Consider the following 19,031-nt stretch of genomic DNA (forward strand, 5'->3'; position numbering starts at 1 on the left):
GGTCTCACCTGTCTCTGAGGGAAAATATGATCCTTGCCAAGGAGCCAGCAGGGCTCATTGAGAGCGCTTTAAATTAGGTAAGGGGGAAGGGGAAAAATGACACTCACTAGGGTGGAGTGAGTAGTTCAGAAATTTCAACTAGTATCTTCTGGGAACTCAGAGGAGGTAATGTTGCTGACCTCCCATCGAAAACCTTCTTGTGTCCCTCTAGGAAACAGTGGGGGGACACTTCAGATTTCTTTCAGAGGTTTGAGGGAGGGGCCCTCTGTAAAAGTAGTGTGTCACAACGCCCAGCTGAAGTGCCTTTACACTAATGCACACAGCATAAGAAATAAGCAAAAGGAGTTGGAAACGATGTTGTGCTTGGAAAGTTATGATCTGGTTGCTATCACAGAAACGTGGTGGGATGAATCCCATGATTGGAATACTCTGAAGGCTACAGAGTCTTCAGAAGGGACAGACAGGGTAAGAAGGGAGGGAGAGTTGCCTTCTATGTTAGGAAGTATGAAGAACTGTGTCTGAGGAACAGCCACAACCAGGCTGAGAGATTATGAATGAAAATTGGGGAAAAGACCAGTGAAGGACATCTGGTGGTTGGGGTCTGCTACAGGCCACCTGATCAGGGGCAGCCTTTTGACGAGGCCTTCTTGCTTCAACTGCGGGAGACGTTGGGAGACTCTTGATTTTACCACCCAGACATTTGCTGGGATAGCGGCATGGCAGGTGGCAGACAATCCAGGAGATTCCTGGAGTCTGTTGAGGATAACTTGACATAGCCATCAACAGCCCGATAAAGCAAGCTGTCAAAGGAACATTATCAATAATTGCCCCTTCCCATATAGCTTGGGGTAAGTTAAATGAAAACTGAGCAACATCTATTATCGCTATCTGGATGGCACACCGTTGCACCCAAGTGATGATATCAGCCAGGCTTTTTCCCAATGTAATGACTGTGCATGCCAAAGTTGTGGAGTATAGCCATCCAAGAGGGATCAAGCACTGAGCAAGCGCTGTGGTTTCGTCCCATTGGTACAGTAAAGCTGTTGTCCTTGACGAATGCACAAACCTGAACCTCCAAGGGCTGCTGTGGAATCCAGCGGCCCAATGCATAGATAGATAACGTCTCCTCTATTTTTGCTACCGCAGCACAGAGAGATGACAAGGTGCCACTGGATCTGGAGGTCCAGCTAGACCATCCAACAATGGTTGGAGATCCTGCTGTGGTACTGGCATGAGAGACTGCACCCATTGGATGCATCCAACCAAACGCTGGAGGTCATTAAGGGTTGCTACTGGTATATTAATTTAAAGTCACTGGGGGGACAGTGAATGCTCTCTAATAATAGTGCCCAAATAGGTATAAGAACCTATCTGTTGAACTTTCTCTTGGGCAATATTCAGACCAACATCAGCCAGATGACCAGACAGATCATGCTCCAAGTCTGGCGGCAAAATTCTGCCAGCAGCGAAGATGTCATCCATATAATGATAGATCAGTAACTCTGGGTACTCTTTACATAGTGATCATAAGGCCATATCCACATACATTTGGCTGATAGTTGGGGAATTCTTCATGCCCTGTGGCAAAACAGTCCAATGGTACTGGCAGGCAGGAGCAGCATTGTTCACAGAAGGAATAGTTAAAGTAAAATGCTTCTGATTGTCACAGTGCAGGGCGATGGTGAAAAAGCAAAATTTCAGATCTATCACAAGCAACTGCCAATTGCGCGGCAACATGGAAGGCCTGGTTGCAAAGCTCCCATATCTTTCATGGTGTCATTGACTACTCTAAGATCATGTATAAAATGTCATTTTTCAGACTTTTGTATAACAAAAGCTGGCAAATTTCACGGACTGATAGTCGGAACCAAATGGCCTGCCGCAACCTCCTGGTCTACCAATTCTTGCAAGTGGGTCAATTTTTTCTGACTCAAGGTCCACTGGGGGACCCACACCGTCTTGTCAGAGTGCCATGACAACTTTACCGGCAACAACAACCAAGGCCCCACCCAGGAAAGTCTGTGTGCCCCACAACCAATCATGCTCCAAATTGTTGAAGCACATCATGCCCAAGCAGGCTGACTGGGAGACCAGGCAGAACATAAGGACAAGCAGTGACAGTTCCCATCTCCCCTTTGATCTTAACCTGAATAGAGTTAACACTCTTGGTTGCAAACTGCCAACCCCCAACCCCAGAGATAGCCAATGGGCAAGCGTCGGTAGGCCAATGTGGGGGCCAATCATGCTCACTAACGACAGTTACATCTGCACCTGTATCCGCCTAGCAGTTTACTTGGTGGTACTGCCCATTCCAACAAATATATGTGATAATCTTAGGGTGACCATGAAGCTCCCATACAGCAGCAGCAATGGGAAGGTGCGCAGGTATAAATACTGGGGAATCAGTCAGAGGAGTCAAAGGAATGTTATGGACTGGTTTTGTAGTCCACTGCAGCCATACCTCTGCTCCCCACTCTTCTGTATTTGGAGCCCCCACTATTACCTGTTCACCTCTTCTGGTATTTTTGGAGGTTACTGGAAGAGTGGGTGATGACAAAAGGTATGCGCTTTCTGATCTCAATTGTGTTCCTGGTCTGGGCCTGGACGCGGCGTTGACAGAAACGCCCGGTGAGTGGAGCTCTTGGTCTGCATTTGTGTTCTTACGTCTGGAGCGGTGCTCTGCTTGCAGTTTCCCGACCCCACTCTGCAGTCTCGAGAGGTGGCCCAGTTTACCGCAGTTAAAGCAATTACCTCCAACTCCTGTCACCGGCGGGGAGGGGCAGTCTCTCTTAGTATGACCAACACCACCGCACCTAAAACAATGCAGTTTCAAATTACCCGCAGATGGTATGTTCCAGACAACTTCCCGAACAGCAGAGGCTACAGCCACCACCATCGGTTCCTGAGCCTTGATATTTTTGGCATGAAAACACACCTCCAGCATTTGTGACAGAGTGGCATCTCCTGGCAGTGCTCAAATTGCTGCTTTACACAACGAATTTTCATTAACCGCAGCCAAGTCCTTACCCACTGCTGACTTCACAACAGTTGGGAGACCTGATGCATTCAATGCGTTAAGCAACAGATCCAAGAACTGCATGTACGGTTCTCCCGGCCCATGAAGCAGATGGCCTTGAGGCAAAGCCCTGTTGTTAATTTCACTTTCTAGCCCTAATGATTCTAATTCCCGCACAGACACGTACACCCGCCACACACCTGATACACGCAAGAAAAACCTATACACACACCTACCTGTCATGGTTTAATAATTTTGTAATTTTGCTATCAGTATTCCACATCATAACATCATATAAAGCATTAATAATTTTACTGAATCTGCAACTTACAAAAGAAGACTACATCTCCCAGAGAACAACACGGTCAGAGAGATGGGTCACGGGACCTGGATACTATATTAACTCTGTCGCAAGCTAGATTGACATCTTTCGAGTTCTGGCGTTCAGGGGAGTGTGTGGGAGCCTTCACCGTTTCGCCTAGATTCACCGTAGGCCTCTCGGTTTTGGGACTCATTCTCTCTCCTATTTTGCTTGATTTGTTAGCTCAATTTTCAATTATATTGTATTATATTGTATCATCCTGTATTTTGATATAGTATTTAGTAAATAAGTGTGCCTCCTTAGATCGTTGCCGCTGTTTTCTTTTCCTCATTAACTTTTTTTTCCTTTCGGCCTAGGGCCCCTGCGGGGCCCACGGCCCCCTGTCACGGATGCAGGTGGATTTTCATTTAAACCGTGACACTACCCAAACCCCACACCCACTAGCTTCCTAATTCATAACTCAACTAATCCAGAACACTCATCCTACTTAGAACTACATTCTATGTACTCATTAACCCTTACACAGAAAACTCAGTTTCCCAACAATAACTTCCTGGTCCAGGTATGTCATGGTTTTATGTTTGTTGGTTATTGGTATTCCACAACACAACATCATGTAGTGGGAGTGGAGTCCCATGTAACACTGGGAGTTAAAGAGTTAATGCTCCACTTCCGTGCACCTGACTGGAAGAGAAGAACTACATTCCCCAGAAGACTGTTTGCTGTTCTGTTACGATTCCTACTCAGGAAGAACACATATAAAGCTTTGGTAGGTCACCTGATGTCCCCCTTTTTGATCATCAGGCTCTCTTGCTGCTGCTCATCCCAACCACACGCCATTAATGTGAGGCCTTCAGCATTTTCAGGCATTCTTTCTCACATTTTATTTGATTTATTAGCTTCAGTTCTAATTATACTGTATTATAGTGTGTTATCTTGCATTCTGATATTATATTTAGTAAATTAGTTTCTCCTCAGATCATTGCCGCTGTTTTTAATTATTTTAGGGTCTCATGTTTCCCTTTTCTGGAGGCACAAATCTGCAGATCCCTCTGCCCTGCTAATCATGGAACTGGGCCAAACCAGCCCGTAAACCATTTGACAAGGTACTAGACGAACCGATCTGAGGCCAAACCTTACTAGACCTGGGGCTCACCAATGTGGAGGAGAGTGTTAGAGAGGTGAAGATTGGAGGCAGCCTGGGCTGCAGTGGTCATGCCCTGGTGGAGTTTGTGATCTGGAGGAATGCAGGCATGGAAAAAAAAAGAGTCAGGACCCTGAACATCAGGAAAGCAAACATCCATCTGCTCAAAGAACTGCTGGGTGGGATCTCCTGGGAAACTGTCCTTACAGCATAGGAACAGAATAGAGCTGGCAGCTCTTTAAGGTCACTCTTCTGAGAGTACAAGAGCTCTCCATCTCCCAGCAGAAGAAACTGACCAGAGGAGGTAGGTGACCGGCATGGCCGATCAAGGACCTGCAACTTAAACCGAGTGAAAAGAGGGAAATGTACAGGAAGTGGAAGCAGGGTTGTGTAGCCTGGGAAGAATATAGGTACATTGTTGGCATGTGTAGAGAAAGGATCAGGAAAACCAAGGCACAGTTGGAGCTGAACTTGGAAAGGGATGTGACAAATAACAAGAAGGGGTTCAGCAGGTACATAGGCAGATGGAGACAGATCAAGGAGAGTGTTCCCCCTCTGACAAATGAAGATGGAGAAACAGCTTCCTCAAACATGGAAAAAGCTGAGGTGCTCAATAAGTGCTTTGCCTCTGTCTTCACTGGTGGTCAGGCTTCTCCTCATGTCTGCCAGGATCATGAACCTCTAGGTGTGGGTGAGAGGAGTAGATTCCATCCCGCTTTAACAGTGGAACAAGTCTGGGACCTCCTCAAGAAACTGAACAAGTCCATTGGGCTGGATGACATGCATCCTAGGGTTCTGAGAGAGACGGCTGATGTGGTTGCCGAGACACTCTCCATGAAATCTCCAGTGACTGGAAAAAGGGAAACATTATTCCCATTTTCAAGAAAGGGAGAAAAGATGACCTGGGGAACTACAGGCTGATGAGCCTCACCTCTGTGACTGGGAAGATCACGGAGCAGATCCTCCCAGAAGCTATGTTAAGGCGCATACGAGACAAAGAGGTGATCCAGGACAGCCAGCATGGCTTCACCAAGGGCAGATCGTGCCTGACCAATCTGGTGGCCTTCTATGATGGAGTGACAGCATTGGTGTATAGGGGAAGGGTGATGAATGTCATCTATCTGGACTTCTGCAAAGTCTTTGACGTGATCCCTGACCACATCCTTCTCTCTAAATTGGAGACGTGTGGATTTGAAGGATGGACTGTTCAATGGATTAAGAACTGGTTGGATGGACGCAGCCAAAGGATTGTGATCAGCAATTCTATGTCTGGGTAGAGGCTGGTCACGAGTGATACCCTCAAGGCTCAGTCTTGGGATCAGTGCTCTTCAACATCTTTATCAATGACATAGATGATGGAATCGAGTCCAACCTCAGCAAGTTTGCAGACAACACCAATCTGAGCAGTGCAGTTGATACACTGAAGGGAAGGGAAGCCATTGTCTCGCTCCAATTTAGGAGTGAGGCAAGGTTCTTTTGATATGTTATGCCCGGCGTGAGATTAAGAAGAAAAGCATTCAAATGTTGATCCGACCAGTTTATTGGAAATAGTAGACAGCAGAGGGGATGGGGAAGGGAGAGCGGCTAATATCAAAATTGGGGTGATGAGGACGGGAAAGTAGGCAATAGAAAAGGTAGAAAAGAGCAAGAATCACGTTAAAGCGGGGAATAGTCACCTCCTGGATGCAGCAGCGACCGGTAGCACATTGTTACGTTGGTCCGGGGCAAAATAAGCGTAGGGGAGAGCAGCAGCAAAGTAGCAGGCCGAAAGCAGCAGATCGGTGCGGCGCAGAGAACGCGGTCAAAGTACCATGGTCTGAAAAAGCGGAGTCTCGGGCAGCGAGGTCTCACGGAGCAGAGTCTCGAGCAGCAATCCCAGGAGAGACAGTAGGCAACAGTAGGACGACGGTGGAGGAATCTGAGGTCAGATACCTAGATACCTAATTCCGTGGTTTGTCTGTGCCCTTTTTATACTTCTTTCCAGCCTTTGAGACATTTCGGGAAGGCTCGGGTCAGAGTCCTCTGAATTCCTCAGTAATGGCCATCTTCCTTGAGATAGGCCAACACAAAAGACCACTTAAGGGCCATTAATCAGCATCTTATCTCCCTTTCGTAGCTCCCAGACTTGTCCATCTCCTAAACAAAGGGATTTCACGAACCTTGGTTCCTGTGTGTCATCATCATCATATCATAGTCTCGTGTGGGTTGGAAGGGACCTTAGAGATCATCGAGTCCAACCCCCTGGGATTCGAGCCTCCTGTGTAGCAGAGCAGCACTTCTACCACTTGCGCCACAGGGGGATTTGAACCCAGGGCCTCCGGTGTTGCAACGCGGCATTCCTACCACTTGCGCCACCAGTCTCAAAGGGAGTCCTGGAACCTTGGCCAGGACTTGCCTGAACTTGTCCATTACAGCAAACTTTGAGACAGTAATGTAAAAAGCATGGCCTCTTACAGCCATCCAGTGGGACCTCGACAGGCTGGAGATGTGGGCCTGTGTGAAGCTAATGAGGTTCCATAAGGCCAAGTGCAGGGTGCTGCACTTGGATCAGGGCAATCCCAGGCATTTATACAAACTGGGAGAATACCTCCTTGAGAGCAGCCCTGTGGAGAAGGATATGGGGGTCCTGGTGGACGAGAAGATGGACATGAGCCAGCAGTGCGCTCTTGCATCCTGGAAGGCCAACTATATCTTGGGCTTCATTAAAAGAGGAGTGGTCAGCAGGGAGAGGGAGGTGATTGTCCCCCTCTACTAGGTTCTTGTGAGGCCCCATCTGGAGTACTGTGTTCAGGCCTGGGGCCCCCAGTACAAGAAAGATTGAGCTCTTGGAATGAGTCCAGAGGAGGACCACTAAGATGATCAGAGGGCTGGAGTACCTCTACTATGAGGAAAGGTTGAGGGGACTGGGATTGTTTAGCTTGGAGAAGAGAAGGTTCTGGGGAGACCTCATTGTGGCCTTTCAGTATTTCAAGGGAGTATGTAAACAGGAGGGGAAATGGCTGTTTATGTGGGTGGATAGTGATAGGACAAGGGGGTATGCTTTTAAACTGAGATGGGAGGTTTAGGTTAGATATTAAGAGGAAGTTTTTCACTTAGAGGGTGGTGAATTACTGGAGCAGGTTGCCCAAGGAACTTGTGGATGCCTCATCCCTGGAGGCATTCAAGGCCAGACTGGATGTGGCTCTGGGCCGCCTGGTCTAGTGGTTGGTGACCCTGCCCTTGGCAGGGGGCTTGAAACTAGATGATCATTATGGTCCTTTTCAACCCAGGCCATTCTATGATTCTATGCCTACTGAGCTCTATTTAACACTATTCAGCATCATCAGGGGAAGAGAATACCTCTGGATCTGGCAACAATGCAACAGACCCTCCAACTCCTGCGACAGACTCTGAGGCAGCTCCAATTCCTGCAACTGATCCTGTGGTTGCTCCAAATGTTGCAAAAGACGCAACTGTCATTCCAACCCTTGGAATGAGCCCTGTGTTTGTTTTTGCTATGGGTCCTGTGGATGTTCCATGTACTGAAATTAAAAAAAAAAAAAAAAAAAAAGTTCCTCCTGAGGGAGGTGAACCATGCCCAGAGGTACAGTTCTGTAGTTGTTCCAACCCCTGCAATGAGCCGTGTCTGCTTCAGCTTCTGTGACAGGTCCTCTGTTTACTCCAAATCCTATAACAAGCCCTGCAGCTGCTTCAACTCCCATTATGGGCCCTGCAGTTGTTCTGACTTTTTTGACATACTCTGTGGTTACTCTAAAAAAAAAAAAGGAGCACTTCATGAATTGGCATTCCATCCTTGTGCAGAGGTTGTGCTAATCTCTGTATTGTTGCAATTTTAGTATATGTGCTGCTGGAGGGAGGGCAGGCCCTGCAGGTGCCACAACCCTCACAACCAGTCCTGTGATCACTCCAATCCCTGTGACAAGCACCACAGTTCAATCAGAGAATCAGCCAGTGTCAGTATCAGTTTAGCAAAGAGAAGATGATAAGTTCAAAGAAGATGATGAAGATAGAGTGGGGCCATCACAAAAGCAGAAGGAAGAGACAGAAATCATCTGACTTCTAACACTGAGTGAGCTGCAAGATTTGTGAAAAGATTACAACTATTGCTCAGGAGAGAACATTGCCACCTGGCTGCTCCGGTGCTGGGATGGTGGGGCCGGTAGATTGGATTAGTGGTCAGTGCAGTCAAGCAGCTGGGATCTCTTTGTCATGGTTTTATGATCATCAGTATTCCACATCATCACATCATGTAGTGTACTGGGAATTAAAGTGTTAATGCCCCAGGTCCACACAGCAAAGAGAAGAAACTATGTTCCCCAGAAGACTGTTTGCTGTGCTGATATAATTCCTGCACAGGGAGGAACGCATATAAGGCGGTGGCGGGTCATCTGACATTCTCTCGCTTTACTTCAGCTTTTCTCTTCACCTCTCTTCTCCTTCACTGCTGCCTTTCCTGACTGCGCAATTACTGTAAGGCCTACAGCTTTCAGATACTCTCTCAGTATATCTGATTTATTGGCTTCAATTCTAATTATCTTGCATTCCAATACCATATTTATTAGTTTGTTTCTCCTCAGATCGTTGCTGCTGTTTTTTTCTAATTATTTTGGAGTCCCCTGTTTCCCTTCTCCGGAGGCGTGGATTTTGCAAAATCCCTCTGCCCCACTAGTCATGGAACTGGGCCGAACCAGCACACAAACCTACACTCTTTCTAGAGATAGTGGCATTGACAAAGCAGTCGGAAAAGAGATACAGTCTTTCAGCTTATGGAGGTAACTCTTTGTCAGCCGTGAAGGAAATATATCCCTTCAAGGAAGACCTAGTATTTAACCCATGCAATGGACCACCATGTGTGCCCCGGTGGCGCAAGTGGTAGGAATGCCGCATTGCAACACCGGAGGCCCGGGGTTCGAATCCCCCCTGTGGCGCAAGTGGTAGAAGTGCCGCTCTGCTACACAGGAGGCTCGAATCCCGGGGGGTTGGACTTGATGATCTCTAAGGTCCCTTCCAACCCGCACGAGACTATGATACTATGATATGATACTATGAAGAAAGGTACCCAGTACTTGAGGGAACTAGCTGTGGTAGAGATGATGTATAAAATTAACTTGGATGATAATATCAACTCCCAAGATCCAGACAACATGATATGTATATGACCTATGTGGCAGAGTTGTATGAAATGCAACATCATCATATGCCAGCACCCTGGCAGGAGTGAACTGGGAAGATAACAAAAGACCAGTGCTAGATGAAATGGCTACCTCAACAATATGAAGATAGTCTCTCTTCCTCCCTACAGGTCTGTGTCTCAGCTGTGAAGAAACTGGTTCAATGGCTCAAATTAAAAAAAAAAAACCAAAAAAACAACAAAAACCTGTTTAAATGGTACCTCCACCTGTACAAAATAGTATTTCATCCATTAAAAACACACATTCCTCTGCTCAAGAGAGAAGATATAGTACGTACGCACTATGTAGCATCGTGTGGTTTTACCTGCATGTCCATGGAGAGGATATAAGGAAGTAGGATGGAAAACCCACATCAAATCTACAGGCAAAGGTATGTGAGTTGCAAAGGAAAGCAAACACAAAAGAGGATCCTTCCAGGAAAATGGCAACTCCAGTTTCCAGCGGGTAGTTCTCCAGACAGAGAAAATGGTCCTATCTTATCTCTGAGGTTGACAATGAGCCTTCATGTTCCCATACACAAGAGATAAGAAATTAATACAATAACCAGAACTAGAGGGGCACAGCATTCAACCAGGTGGAAGAAAGGGACAACTGGGATTATTGAAGTGTCTGGATTTCATGGCTCGGCACATCAGAAACACAGAAATATGAGGCCCTAGTAGACATTGATACACAATGTATTCAAAAGCTATCAAGTTATAAAGGGGTAAAACCCATTTGTATTTCTGGAGTGACAGAAGGATCCCAAGAGTTTACCGTATTTGAGGCCGAAGTGAGCCTAACTGGAAATGAGTGGCAAAAGCACTTCATTGCAATTATCCCAGAGGTTTTGTGCATCCTTGATATAAATTATCTCAGGAGAGGGTACTTCAAGAACCCAAAAGGATACTGGTGGGTTTTCAGTATAGCTGCCTTGGAGATGGAGGATATTAAGCAGCTGTCCATCTTGCCTGGTCTCTCAGACAACCCTTCTGCTGTGGGGTTGCTAATAGTAGAAGAACAGCAGGTGCTAACTGCTACTATTGTAGTGCACCATTGCGCTAAGACTCCCTAATTCCCATTCATCAGCTGATCAGCCAACTGGAGAACCAAGGAGTAATCAGCAAGACTCGCTCACCCTTTAATGGTCCCATATGGCCAGTGCGAAAGTCCAATGGAGAGTAGAGTCTAACAGTGAACTAGCATGGCCCAAAGAGCTGGGAAGGAACAGGACAGCTGACTTAAACTATCCAAAGGGATATTCCATACCATATGATATCATGCAGAAGGAGTTTTGAAGGGGATAGGACTTCATCTGGTTCTTTTCTGCTGCTTGGGAGGATAGCTGAGTATCAGTTGGCAGGTAGTAAGCTTGTGCATCACTTATTGTATACATTCATATATGTATATATATTTGTCATCATTATTATATTTTTCCTTTTCTCCTCTATCTTAGTAAATGGTTTTATCTCAACTCACAAGTTCTACTCTTTTTATTTTTACCGATTCTCTCCCCAGTCTCACTGGAAAGGAGGGGGAGTGAGCAAATGACTGTGTGGTACTCAGTCACCTGTCAGGTTAAACTACAACACTGGTGCATTTCAGCAGTGGAGAGAACGACAGTGGGTCATGTCTGCTGCTGCAGAATTTTACAAGCACAGCATGAAGGCTCTTGTTCATCGCTAGTGAAAATGCATAACTAATGGTAACGACTATTATGAAAACTAGTGTTTTGTAAATCACAAATTAATGAAGAAGCAACGGATTGGTGAATGGAGCTGTGGCCGATGAGACGACCAAACAGAGTCAGCCAAGCATCTTCCAGCCAGACCCAGTCCTTCACCAGAAAACAACAACCAAGAGATACACATGTAAAAGAACTAAGACTCGGGGCAGGGGGGGATGTCAATCATTCTGGGAACTCATTGTAATAATCCAACCTTTTCTTGGAGAGCTAATGCATATATAAGTAGTTTGCCTTTCTTGCCCTCCATTATGCATGCTAGGTGGGAATACCCCCTCTGCATCTGGCACGTGTGCAGCACTGATTAAACATACCTGCTTTGTAACTACTCTGGTTATAGAGTTTGATTTCCCCACATAAATTTGGCAAGCCAGCCAGGAGACTCTTTGCTGGGCTGTGGGGCTGGTCAGCCCAGGGGACGCTTCTGGCACACCCTCAGAGATTCTCGGAGAAGACTCCCCCAGGCCAACACATCCACTGCAGAGCAGAGAAAGAGCCCTGTCTACAGACAAGGTATGTTAGGAATGGGGAACTTGTAAGTCGTGAGGAGACGTCCTACACGGGGTATGAAGGAGCATATGTTACCCCTGAGGAACGTGAGCTCACGGGTAAGATTGTAGGCTAGGGTGGGAAGGATCCTTGGGGGAGCTCCCACTAGGGCCCATAGGTTCGAGGGAACCTACAGGAACTGGACAATCAGTAATTCAAACTCTCGTAATCCCAGGAGGGAGTTTGGAGCAAATGTCCAAATAGTTTTTATTTTCTTCTTTCAATTCTCTGGCCAGTAGTAGGAATTACAGTACTAATTGCTGTAATCGCTCAGTGCTTATGCTGCAAAAATGCTTCATACAGGATTCTTACTGGGATTAAATGCTTTTGTTGTAAAAATGTTACTTGTGAAATTCCATTCCCTATTTAAAATACTCTTGTTTTGCTGGGGGAAGTTGGTTATGTCTTGACTTGCACCTTGGGGGAGATTATTGGAGGTGGGAGGCTCGGTAGTCCCTCCAGTAGTTTGTACATGGCCTACGGATATTGTGGTCAACATTCCAATCTTTATTGCTAAAGGGACCCCCATCATGTCCCTATTGCAGATCAAGACATCCTTTGGTGCCTGATATAGTTATGCAGCCACAGATATCTGAGCAAAGGGTGTGGTACAGGCAGCTGGGCCTTTCCCTGGTATGAGCTGAAGTGTTGACCCAGGATAGGAATATGGCCTATATCTTGCCCTGGAGGGTAGACCTTCCCCTCCTAGTACCCCTGAAACATATGTTTTACTCTCCCTGAGTCTGTGAGCCTCCAGGACCATGGAAGGAACAAAATATCCCCAAAGTTTTCCAGTGTTGCTGCCACATCATGTGTAATACCCAGTGATGGTCTACATGGGACCGATGAAACATAGATAGACTTGCACCTCATGATTACACGCCTCCAGTAACACCACCAAGTGCTAGCCCATACAAGAGCATGAACCTTCACCAGTCATCACTCATCTTAAACTATGTCAACATACATCACGATGGAAAATTGCATAAGCGTTGCAATGTGTCGGATCTCTGTAAAGAGGAAAAGCTTACCCTTTAGTCAACCTAATCATTGGTTCATGCTGTGAACGGGTGGAGTGTATGGGAAACTGTTGATCAGAGCCTGAACGTCTGATTGACCACATGAGGCAAGCAATGAGTCGGCAGTGGGAGCACAAGTGAAGGCAATACAGCTGTGCTATGGGAAGGGGTGGAGCCTGGCTCCACCTCTCCTAGATTCCATTTAAGGACTGACTGCCACTGAGGAAGTATCAGTCACTGGTGTTGTTGTTTTGTGGGGCTGTGCTGTAGGTTTCCAATATTTGTGAGTTTTTCATTTGTGTTTGGTTAGCTTTCTGTTGTCTTTAAACGAATTGTTCCACTTGGGAACAATATAAGAATGTAGTCAGGGACTGCAGAGATGCGACCAGGAAGGCCAAAGTCCACCTGGAGTTGAATCTAGCTAAGGAGATAAAGAATAATAAAAAAGGCTTTTTTAAATACGTTAACAGCAAAAGGGAGGCTAGGGAGAATGTGGGCCCCATACTAAGTGAGGGGGGCGTTCTGGTAACGAGGGATGCTGAGAAGGCGGAAATACTGAACGCCTTCTTCGCTTCTGTCTTTAGTGAAAGGGCTCTCCCTCAGGAATCCAAGACCCTGGAGGTTGATGAGAGAGTCCAGGGAATGGGAGATTTCCCTTTAGTCAGGGAAGAGGTGGTCCGTGAGTGCCTAGGAAACATTAAGGTCCATAAATCCATGGGACCTGATGGGGTGCATCCGCGGGTGCTGAGAGAGCTGGTGGAGGTCGTTGCTGAGCCACTCTCTGTAATCTATAAGAAGTCATGGAGAACTGGGGAGGTGCCTGAAGACTGGAGGACGGCCAATGTCACTCCAGTCTTCAAAAAGGGCAAGAAGGAAGACCCAGGTAACTATAGGCCAGTCAGCATCACCTCTGTCCCCGGGAAGGTGATGGAACAGCTTGTGCTGGATGCCATCTCCAGACAACTGGGTGATAAGGAGGTTATCAGGAGTACCCAGCATGGGTTCACCAAGGGGAGGTCATGCTCGACCAACCTGGTGGCCTTTTATGAAGATGTCACTAGCTGGGTGGACAGGGGGAGGGCGGTAGATGTAGTCTACCTTGATTTCAGTAAGGCTTTTGATACTGTCCCCCATGACATCCTTATAACAAAGCTGAGGAAGTATGGGATAGATGAGTGGACGGTGAAGTGGGTCGAGAATTGGCTGACTGGCAGAGTGCAGAGGGTTGTCGTTGGTGGTGCAGTGTCTGGCTGGAGGCCTGTAACTAGCGGCATCCCCCAGGGGTCTGTACTGGGTCCGGTCTTGTCCAACATCTTCATCAATGACCTTGATGAGGGGATAGTGACCACCCTCAGCAAGTTTGCTGATGACACGAAGTTGGGAGGATTGGCTGACACACCTGAAGGCTGTGCTGCCATTCAGCGAGACCTGGACAGGCTGGAGAGCTGGGCAGTAAGAAACCGGATGAGGTTTAACAAAAGCAAGTGTAGAGTCTTGCACCTGGGTAGAAATAATTGCATGCACCAGTACAGGCTGGGGGAAGACCTGCTGGAGAGGAGCTCTGCTGAGAGGGACCTGGGCGTCCTGGTGGACAACAGATTAACCATGAGCCAGCAGTGCGCCCTTGTAGCCAAAAAAGTCAATGGCATACTGGGGTGTATTAAAAAGAGCGTGTCCAGCAGGTCGAGGGAGGTGATCCTCCCCCTCTACTCTGCCCTGGTGAGGCCTCATCTGGAATATTGTGTCCAGTTCTGGGCTCCCCAGTACAAAAAAGACAGGGACTTCTTGGAGAGAGTCCAGCGGAGGGCCACTAAGATGGTGAAGGGCCTGGAGCATCTCCCCTATGAGGAGAGACTAAGGGAACTGGGTCTGTTTAGCCTTGAGAAAAGAAGGCTGAGAGGGGACTTGATCCAGGTTTATAAATACCTGAGGTGTGGGAGCCATAGTGGTGAGTCTGGTCTCTTTTCAGTAGTGCGTGGGGACAGGACTAGGGGTAATGGGATGAAAGTACAGCATAGGAAGTTCCGCACGAATGTGCGGAAGAACTTCTTTACAGTGAGGGTGACGGAGCACTGGAACAGGCTGCCCAGGGAGGTGGTGGAGTCTCCTTCTCTGGAGATATTTAAGACCTGCCTGGACGCCTACCTGTGTGATGTGGTGTAGGGAGCCTGATTTGGCAGGGGGGTTGGACTCGATAGTCATCTCTAGAGGTCCCTTCCAACCTCTACAATTCCGTGATTCTGTGATTCTGTGAATTGTCTGTTTAATCTCTGGTTATTTGTTGGTTGTTTGGTGTGTCCTTGCATTTAGAATGGAAATAAGAAGTAGAAGAAGATCCCGGTGAGTCCATTATAAATTAAAAATTAAGTGTCCTTGGAATTGGGCATGAAGCTGTGATTTTCTCTTACAGTTCATGTTATGTTAAGAAGGGGTGGTAAATGGAGAAAGGTTGCATACACGGATATGTTTTTGACTCTTTGTAATCATCTCAAGTGGTAATGGGACTGTGGTATGATGGCACCCCAAGGTCTGATGGTTTTAGCACTAAAAAAGGAAAAGAGAAGTGGAAGTAACAGCAAAAATAAATTATGTAGCATGACCAGATTTTATAATTGAGTGCTTTAATCATAAGTCTAAGTACTGGCTGTTCATGGAATCTAAGGAACCATATTGTTTGATTTGTGTTTTTTTTTAAGTGAATGGGGCAAGCTGTTTTAATGCTTTAAGAAAGCATTGTTAATGGAAGTGTAATTGAGGGCATGAATAGTGTGTGAAAGCAAAAGGATTAAAGAATGAGTTTATTTGCACTGGTGTGAGAGCAACCCCACTGCACTGCCCCTCTGCAAGTAGAACTCTGAGTGTGAGTGATAGTTGGGGTCAGAGACTGTTGTTCTAAACAGTATTACTTGTGAAGGGGGTTGTAGGGGATGGGGCACTGGAAGTGAGAAAAGCTTTTGTCTGCAGAGATCTAGGGAACTTGAAATCCCTGTGTTAGCATTGGAAGCCTCTGAAGGGGAGGAGGCGAAGCTGAAATGTTAGTAGTCTATGTAATGAGTTTGGAGAGTGGAAAAAAGTTTTGGGAGAGATGCATGCTGAGGAAAGCAAAAATGAGCAAGGTGTAACAGGAATGTAAGGACTGAAGGGAGGTGAGTGATATTGAAAAGCTGATATAGCTGATTGAGGAACAGAGGTAGTAAGTAGCAGCTGCCACTGGGAAGAACTATCCTGTTGCTGCACTAGAGTAAGGCTGAAGGACCCGGGGGGGGGGGAGGCTCAAACTGCAGGAAAATTGGGCACTGGTGGAGAAGTTGTACCATGCTAAGTGAGAGAGAAGAGTCTCTGATCACAGAAGCTTAATGATGGGAACCCAGGAACTTTACCCTAGCAGATCCACTGTTGAAACTGCAGGTAGGGAGCAGGGTAAAGACGTTCATTTTCTGGTGGATATGGGTGCCTCTTACTACCCGTAGATGGATTTTTTTAATTTTTTTTTTTTTTAAACATAGTAGGAGCTACTGGTAAACAAAAAGAAGAAGAAACTTACATTTTGGTATCAGTTAAATACAGGCTTGTGGAACATGTAGGAATAAGTAAATTCTCTTACGTGCCAGGTTCTCCAAAACCATAACTCAGGCAAGACTTATTAGAACAAATGGATGCAGAGATGAAATTCAATAAAACTGGAGCTAAGGGTCAAAAAATATCAGATGACTGAAAATTGTAAGTCTGGCTTTAACGCAAACTGGGTAAAATAATGTTGCACCCCAGAAGTTACAGAAATCTTAAATCAGGTATACTTAGGAGCGTGGGTATCAGAGATGCCTGGCAGGGCCAGTCCAGTCAGGGTAAAGCAGTGCCCTTTGAGGATATGAGAATGTAGAAGGATAAAAGAAATAATAGCTAACTTTTTGGAACTTGGATTACTAATTGAATGTGACTCTGATTACAGCACCCTGATCTTGCAGATGGAAAACTGTACCAAGCTATATCACATGCTATCCAAGACATGAGGGCAAGTAATAGAATTGTTGAATGTATACACCCAGTAATGGCAAATCCATGCACTTTATTAACCAAGTTAAGGAATGACTAGGTGGAGTTTGCCTTCTGGATTTGAAGGCTGTCTTATTTTGTCTGGTTTTGCCAAAGGAAGACTGAAGTTATTTGCCTTTGAATAGGAAAATCCCAATATGGGGAAGAAAAGACTCGGTTAACCTGGACAGTGTTACCCAGGGTTGTGAGAACAGACCAATGATTTTTGAGAACTGGTCAACTCATGAGCCTGAGACTTGGGTTTCTACATCCCAGGGTGGAACTTTACTGCAGTATGTGGATGCCACAGCAACAAAAGAGGACTGTGTGCAATAGATGGAGTTTGCTGAATTTCTTGGTTTAAATAATTATCGAATTATCAAGTTTCACAACAGAAAGCACAAATAACTCAGCAGCAAGTGATGTATCTGGGATATGAGATTACAGCTGGACTTTGAACCTTAAGGGCTGCCAGGGAAGATGCCATCTGCCAAACCCCTGAGCTGGAGATTGCTAAGGGACTCCGTACATTCCTAGGAATGACAGGATGGTGCCAACTGTGGATATACAGATATGGACTGTTGGTAAAGCCTCTTTATGCACTTTTGTAATTGTATCCAAAGAATATTATATGGAATGGGGTGGCAAGGAGGGCATTCCACCAGCTGAAACAAGAACTCATGAAGGCCTCTGCTTTGAGGCTACCAGACACGACTAAACCTTTCTGGATGTTCTTGCATGAAAAATGAGGAATAGCCTTGGGAGTCCTTGCCCAGAACCTTGGACCCTATCGAAGGGCAGCGGCACACTTCTACAAACAGCTTGATGATGTGAGTAAGGGATGGCCAAAGTGCCTGAGGGTGGTGGCTGCACTAGTGCTCAATATTCAAGAAGCCTGTAAATTTACGCTGAGACAAAAAATAACAGTTTTAATATCTCATACAGTGTCTAATGTACCGGTGGTAAAAGGTACCAATCTACCAAAGAGTGTGGCTGTTATACATTGTAAAAGACGTCAGAAAGGTAACACTGTACAGGAAACTGTAAATGAGATGGTGGATCAGGTGATAGAACAGGCAGTTGAAGAAGGTTTTAATTCCAGACTGTAAATTTAAAATCTGTGTTATGGTTTTATAATTTTGTTATCGGTATTCCACGTCATAACATCATGTAAAGTGCGGGGATTTAAAGACTTAATACTCCAGTTCTGTGGACTAACAACTTTCTAGATACCTGGTTCTCAGAAGAGAAGAATTACATATTCCTGGGGACGTCACGGTCAGAGAGGAAGATAAGACACAGGATCTTGCTTGCTGCCTGGCAGTGTGTGGGTGTGCTCCCCAGCTGTGCGCCTTCAGCAAAAATGTAGGCCTTTAGGTTTTTGGACGCTCTCTCTGATTTTATTAGCCTCCATTTCAATTATATTGTATTATATTGTTATCTTGCATTCCGATATCATATTTAGTAAAATTAAGTTTTCCTCCTTAGATCATTGCTGCTGTTCTGTTTTTGGGCTGAGCTCCCATCTCCCTACCCTTCCCTTTTTCCTGCCCACAGGCCTGCTGCCCCCTGTCACGGGCACAGATTGATCTAGATAACTCCATGACAGCCTCTGAACCCAAGTCAGAACTTGTAAAATATTCTTGAGAGGATAGGACTCTAATGATTTAGAAGGGAAGAGGGCAAGCTGACAGATGGGTGTACGCCCAGATGGACACATTATTATGCCCTTTAGTATGTTATAGAAATTGGTTCTAAGGGTAGATAAGAAAATATACTGGGTGAACAAACACTACAGAGTAAGATCCTAGTACCAGGAACAGGGTAGAAGTGGGCCTATTAGGAAAGAGAACCTTCCAGGGCAACAGTAGCAAATGGATTTCTTGGAACTCCCAAGGAAAGGGGGGTAGCACTATATGTTGGTACTAACTGATATCTTTTTAGGGTGGCCAGAGGCATTCCCTTGTATAACTAATAAGGCACATGAGATAACTAAAGTATTGTTACGGAGGGGTTTCTTGTGGTTGTTTGGGG

General features: G+C 46.0%; 1 protein-coding gene and 1 non-coding gene across 9 annotated transcripts in view; both read right to left on the reverse strand.

The window, feature by feature from the left end:
• Positions 1-19,031, reverse strand: part of LOC146762673 (mesoderm induction early response protein 3-like) — a 219,881-nt gene that overhangs the window by 164,742 nt on the left and 36,108 nt on the right. Inside the window, exon 1 of one of the 8 annotated variants that reach the window (XM_085533762.1) lies at positions 2,504-2,641. The exons of the other annotated variants lie outside the window; for them this stretch is intronic. The gene's annotated coding sequence lies outside the window, so the exon portion shown is untranslated. Of the gene's footprint in view, positions 1-2,503; positions 2,642-19,031 lie in introns of those variants that run through there. 8 annotated transcript variants of the gene reach the window in all.
• Positions 8,239-8,342, reverse strand: LOC146762679 (U6 spliceosomal RNA). The gene has a single exon (XR_014942339.1). It is a non-coding gene; the product is annotated as a U6 spliceosomal RNA (small nuclear RNA).

This window comes from Coturnix japonica, chromosome 1 (assembly GCF_054131305.1).
Source record: "Coturnix japonica strain WE chromosome 1, WE-NBRP24, whole genome shotgun sequence".
In the NCBI taxonomy this organism is placed as follows: Eukaryota; Metazoa; Chordata; class Aves; order Galliformes; family Phasianidae; genus Coturnix; species Coturnix japonica.